Source organism: Pan paniscus, chromosome 10, assembly GCF_029289425.2.
Source record: "Pan paniscus chromosome 10, NHGRI_mPanPan1-v2.0_pri, whole genome shotgun sequence".
In the NCBI taxonomy this organism is placed as follows: Eukaryota; Metazoa; Chordata; class Mammalia; order Primates; family Hominidae; genus Pan; species Pan paniscus.
In genome coordinates this window covers 67,665,149-67,671,404 of record NC_073259.2, presented here as the reverse complement: position 1 = coordinate 67,671,404, position 6,256 = coordinate 67,665,149, and the positions used below count along the sequence as shown (strand labels likewise).

The 6,256-nt window shown below is 47.9% G+C and overlaps 1 protein-coding gene across 2 annotated transcripts in view; it reads left to right on the top strand.

Annotated features, from left to right (window-relative positions):
- The first annotated feature begins 2,695 nt into the window (after positions 1 to 2,695).
- The window catches only part of FAR2 (fatty acyl-CoA reductase 2), a 189,844-nt gene continuing 186,283 nt past the window's right edge, over positions 2,696 to 6,256 (top strand). Inside the window, exon 1 of one of the 2 annotated variants that reach the window (XM_003828833.5) lies at positions 2,696 to 3,926. The gene's annotated coding sequence lies outside the window, so the exon portion shown is untranslated. The remainder of the gene's footprint in view (positions 3,927 to 6,256) is intronic. The other variant, XM_034936107.3, reaches the window with a different exon arrangement.

Sequence of the window (6,256 nt, the reverse complement as noted above, 5' to 3'; positions counted from 1 at the left end):
GCCAGCTGTCCAGCCAGCTGCGTGGGGACTTTGGCCTCCGAGACTGCCTTGGGACCCAAGGCTCATTCCTGCCCTGCCTGGCCATTGGACAGAGCATGCGCATGTGGCCAACTTGGCCATGTGCCCCAGCAGGGGGCATGGGGGGGTGGTCAGGGAGTCATTGCTTGCCTGTGTGTCCCATGTGTATACCCCTAACCATTGAGGTGGGGTGTGGAATGCCTGTAAGAACGAACAGAAATCACATTGTTCTGAATTGCATATCTGATGACTGGGCCAAAGGCTCACTCTACCTAGTAATATCTGTGCAGCGTGTAATAATACCCTTAACATTATAAAAGAAGAGATAGGCACCGTGACAATCTCCCCAAAAAGAAGGAAAATGCCATAGAAAAGATTGGATTGGAACGAGGCCGACATTCCCAACCCCCAAGAATGATGGAGGGGCGGTGTTGGGTTCCTCTCCAGCATCCTGTCCTCTGTAGCTGTGCCATTCATTCTTAATTGGCTCACCAGAGTTTCCGTGCTGCATCTGCCTTCAGAAAAAGTCTGAGGACAAGAAGGCACAGAAAGGAAAGAGAAAGGTTTGGGACAGTCTTTGTTTACTCTTCCTCCAGGTATCCCAGGCGAGCACCCAAACTGATGCAGGATTTTTTTGTCCTTAGCTCAGCTAGATCTGTGTTCTTGTCTCATAACTAGGAAAAATTAGGCATGCAGACACTCAAAGAGTGAGTGGTGTAGAATTTATTAAGTAAAAGGAAAGCTCTAAGCAAAGAGGGGGTCCTGAAAGCAGGTTCCTAGTTGCCCCCTTTACAGTTGAATACAAGGGGTTTTACATACAAGCTGATAAGGCTGAGTTCCCTATTTGTATAAGGCACAAATTCCTGGCAGCTCCACCCCATTCTTCCAGTGTGCATGTGGGTCCTTAGTCCTCTGAAGGCATGTTTAGATAAGTCCTCTATGCAAGTTCCCTTATCTGCACAAAACATGGGTTGGAGGTTCTCTGGGGACCCTTCCTTACTGTCTGCCTAAAGCAAGCTGGCTAACTCCTTTCAAAGTTAACATCAATTGGGTGGCTTAAAACACAGAAATTTATTCTCTCATGATTTTGGAGGTTAGCAAACTGAAATTAAGATTGAGGCCATGCTCCCTGTAGGGGTTCCAGGGGAGAATCCTTCTTTGCCCCTTCCAGCTGCTAGTGGCTGTTGGCATTTCTTGGCTTCTCTGGCTTCCACGTGGCTCCAGTTTGTCTCCGCCTTATATTCACATCACCTTCTCCAGTGTATGTGTATCTCAAATCTCCCTCTGTTTTTATCATGTGAGTATATTTGCCATTGGGTTTAGGACTCATCTGGATAACCCAGGATGATCTCATCTCAACATATTTAACTTAGTTAAATATAGAGTCTTTTTTTCAAATAAGGTCACATTCACAGATTCTGGGGATTTGCCTCAGGACATATCTTTTGGGGCCACTATTCAACCCACTACATTGCTTCTTTTTGTTATTATCTGTTATGGGTGGAACTGCGTTCTTCTCCGCCCCTGCCAGTTTCACATATTGAAGTCCTAACTCCCAGTACTCTAGAATGTGACCTTATTGGGAAATAGGGTTGTTGCAAATTTAATTAGTAAAGTTAAAATGAGGCCATTAAGGTGAGCTCTAAATCATATATGACTGGTATCTTTATAAAGGGGAAATTTTGACACAGACATGAACATAGGGAGAATGCCATATGAAGATTATAGGAGACAGGGGTCATGTGTCTACAAGCCAACAAGAAACCACTGGAAGTAGGTAAGCATCATGGAAAATTCTCTCTCAAAGCCCTCATAAGGAACCAACCCTGCAGACATCTTGATCTTGGTCTTCTAGCCTCCAGAATTGTGAAATAATACATTTCTATAGTTTAATCCACCCAGTTTATGTGCATCCTTATGACAGCCTTAGCAAACTAATACATTCTACATATATGAATAGCATTTTAAATGGTGATAATCAAATTGTGGTTTTGTAATTTATAATTAATGTTGTATTTTATCTATGAACATTCCACTGAAAGTATGCTTTTAATTTCCTACTTTATAAACAACTCGGTAATAAATATGCAACTATGTACATGCGGCATTTCTCTTTTATGGATTATCTCCTTTGAATACATTGTAAGACATGGGAATCTAGGTCCAGAACAAGAAAAAATTTCGTTACTGAACACCTTGGGAATGTGTTGCTAAATTGCTTTCCAACAAAAGCGTGATTACAATTTACCTTCCATCTGCTATCTGTTAAGTGATTTCTATACGTTTTCACCAGCATTTGACATTATCATTTGAAGTGCTGTCACACACATTTTGAAGATACATTCAAATTTATTCTTGAGGAGGGGAGGGGTAACGAAAAATACTATAAATTTGGTTGTAACTTTTTTTCTGTCTCTTGCATTCAGGCGGTCACCAGAGGAAATTAGTCAGTGCCTTTAGGCTACACTTAGCTTAACACATTTCATTAAAGAGCCCAGTAGTAGAGAATTCAAGACGGGTGTTATTATTTTAATTTCATGAAATCACTCCTTAATTCTAACTTTCAAAAGTCAAATTTTATTTCTTTAATTGCATGTGGATTGTTATAATGAGGAGAATCAGAACAGCTTATAGGACAATATTTCTTTTCTATTTTTCTTAACACACCATATTTATTTGGAAATTTACCTCCTACATTGTCCAGGGAATTAGGATGGGCGTTGGCCGTTTTTCAGCACTTCCTGGTTGAGGCCAAGGGCTCCACTCACGTGCCTGTCCATCCCTCTACAAGGCTTCCCTGGCAGCTTGTTTTTCCGTTTAAAATTTAACAATGACCAAATCCCAAAAAAGCTACCAGGCTAAGAAATGAAACATCTTTTTTTCTTTTAAGTCCGGAGAAGTGCTGCTGAGCACAGCTGGCTCGCTGCTGTTTCTGCGGCCCCCATCTCTGATCCTTTCTAGTCTCCTACCCCCCCCCCCACCCCACCATAGGCAGGCAGAGCCGGATTTCTGCCCTTCAAACCCCGAGTGTGAGGAAGCCTCACCTGAAGTCCTCGCATCACCCTCCACCCTCACGCCCTTGGGTTTTAAAAAGCCACTGCGTTCGTGGGTCACTGCAGGGCGCCTCCGCAGTCTTTAGCAGATACAAGAGCATCCCTCCCACGGGATGTGCAGTGTAGTCAAGCTGAGTAAACTGGGATTTTTGGCTGCCTTTTCTGCTAGGGTGGGTGGGGAAAGGTATGTCCCCCAAGCGTTCAGTTCAGACTAGAACCTTCGAATCTCTCTCCTGTCTCGGTCTCTCCCTCCACCCCCTACCCCGCCACCTTTCACGGTGTGGGAGTTCTCCTTTCCCACACCAGAGAGGGGCGCCTTTCTAGCTTCCTTGTCCCCTCGCCCACTGATTAAAAAATGGAGAAAAAAACCAACCCCAAAACCCAAAACAAAACAAAAGCCCCAAACAAACAAACAAACCAAACCCACCGAAACCAAAACCAACTCCCCTCCCCCAAACCACACAAATGCGGGAGTCATAGCCAGTGGATCCGCTGGTGCTGAACGAATGGAAGCGCGGGGCGGGCCTGCGCGCGCGGCCGCCCTGCCCACGATGCTGTCGCCCCCGCGACCTGTAGGGCCTTCGCTGGCCCCTCACCCTCCTCCCGCCCCGGGCTGAGGCTGCCGCCGGTTTCGCGCCCAGTGCCGAGGCAGCGGCGGAGCCGGGGAAGGTCGGAGGGAGGGTGGTTTCCTCCCGCCCCACACCCAGTCTCCGAGCCGGATATATAGAGTGTCACGTTTGGGAGCCGAAAGACTGGAGCCGTTTCCTTGTGGCTGGAGCGCTTCCCGTAGCCTCGGGGAAGGAGCAGGATTTCGAGGACCACTAGTTGGACCCCATCCTCGTGCTGGAGGAACAGGTATTCCAGGGTCCCCAGCCCTGGCGCTCGCAGAGCTCACGCGCTCCAAAGGCAGAGACCGGACTGGGGGTGGCCCAGGAGGGAGGGCTCGGTGGGTTCGCAGGGCGGGGCGGTTCCCGGCGGGACCTCGAGGAGGGTGGGTGTGAGGCCGGGTGGGAGGAGAGAAGCATTTGCGGAGGCTCTGCCCCCTGAAGCTGCCCCCGGCTGCACCCCAATCGTCACCGGCCGTTTACGCGCGGTTGGCGTCGGCGGAGCCCGCCAAGGTGGGGCGCGCGGGGGTTGCAAAGGGCAGAAAGCCGGGAAGGACCCAGCAAGGTTAATGTGGGGGGCCGCGCCTTGGGGACTGGGGACCCAGGAAGAGAGGCGCGGGGCCGAGTCCCACCCAGGCCTCCTGGGCCCTTGGGGCTATTCCTGGAGAGAGCGCGAAAGTGCTGGCGCCACGTGTGAAACGGCAGCCGTCCTAGGTCCCCTCCCGGTGCCTGGGACCGCCAGGGCGCCCAGTCCTGGTCCCCGGAGCAGGTCCTCGCCAGCCCCCAGCCCCACCCCAGGCTGCGCACGTCCCTACCCTCCCACCTGGGCCTCGCCGGGGTCGTGGCTGACGCGCGCTGGGGCGACTGGTGAGGCCAGGGCGGGCTTTGCCCCTGTAGGAAGTTTTAGACATCTTCCTGCGGCCTGGGCATCCTGGGGGTGTGCAGGGGAGCAGGTGCCAGAAGACTCCAACTGGAGTAGATGGCTTGCAGGAAGGCTGCTCAACACTCCTAGCAAGTAGAATTACCCGCGGGGCAGTCTCAGTCTATTAAAACAATTCATGCCCAATCTTATCCTACAAACCAGAGGAAGGCGTCTCACCTGCCAGCGGTGGCACCATTTCTTCCGCGGTTGAGTTATGTGGTGTGAGCAACCAAGGTTATCGCTGGATCTGCAAGAGTTTGGCCACTCGTTGAATCACGTAAAGTGCCCCCATTATGTGATGAGCAAGGACAGAGTAGGGTCAGAAAAGTGACCAGGGAATTCAGGTAGATCGTGCTTTTCTGTTTGCTAGGTCGAGAGAAATTTGACACTGGGCAAATGGAAATTTGAGAATTACCCCGTGGTTTCAATTACCCATCTCTGTATATTCCCATTTATAAGAGCTGGAGATTTGACTGACAGGTGTAGTTAGTCCAAAATTTAGAAAGGGGCGCAAGGGACTAAATAAAAACTTAAGGCAGCCACCTAAACTGCAAGAGCAGGCATTTCCGCAGAAGGGATATTTGTGTGTGAGACTTCTAGGAGATGGGCATGAGGTTTTTACCAGGCCGACGCGTGTGTCAATATTTCATCGGTAGTATTTCTCAGGATCCACGTCTTTACAGTACTCTTTTCCTAATTCTGAGGGCTGCTTCTGCCCCTGCTGTATTAACAAATTCCTCACTTACTCCTATTTCTAACATTGGGCTATAATTATCTATAAAAGAGATGTAAATCACCATGAGTTGGTAAATCATACAGCTATTAGAGAAATTAAAGTAAATGAAAATATGCTTTCCTTAAAGGAAGCTAAAATGTGACATCCAATTACAGAGGAAGAGGGAGAGGTTGAAAATAAATAAAATGGCTTATATTAGGGTATCACTTTGGGGTTTATAAAGCATATGATCATCTTGACCATCTCACCATCTGCTTTCCTATCTCCTGAGGAAGAAGCATTCTTGAGTGCATTTGTTTCTGGCAACATCTCATCAGTGTTAAGAATTCCTTGATTTTGCATTAATTCCCATGCACTCATGAAAACTTACTTATTCACAAATATAGCCTTGTGAAGGATCATGCACAGTGACCACCAGCATGCTTGTCCCTACCAATATATTCTGACATTGTAGGCTCTGTTGGAACATGTATTACCTTTGAAGAGGGTAACAGACCAATTTGAGAATCTGATGAAAGCTGTGGAATATGAAAGACAAATACATACATATTAACACAAAATTCCACCTACAATTTCAGGAGTTCATGGCCTCCTTGATGCCCAGCCTCCTACATTCTAGATGTCTAGAGGCTCCAGGCAGGGCCAGCTTCATGGAAATGCAAAACTGCAACCGCACAGGGCCTTGCACTTGGAAGGGCCCTGCATTTGGTAATGTTCTGCTATCACCGTCTGCTGGCTTAATAATTTTCAAAGAGGCTCTGGATCTTCATTTTGAACTGGGTCCTACAAATTATATCCTGACACCAGGCTGACAAACTTGGTCTAAAACTAACCAAATAACAGTGTTTTAACAGCAATCCCACATTTATGGTGAGTTCTCCAGTACAAACCTGAAATTTATCTGCTGCTCACTTAGGTGCTC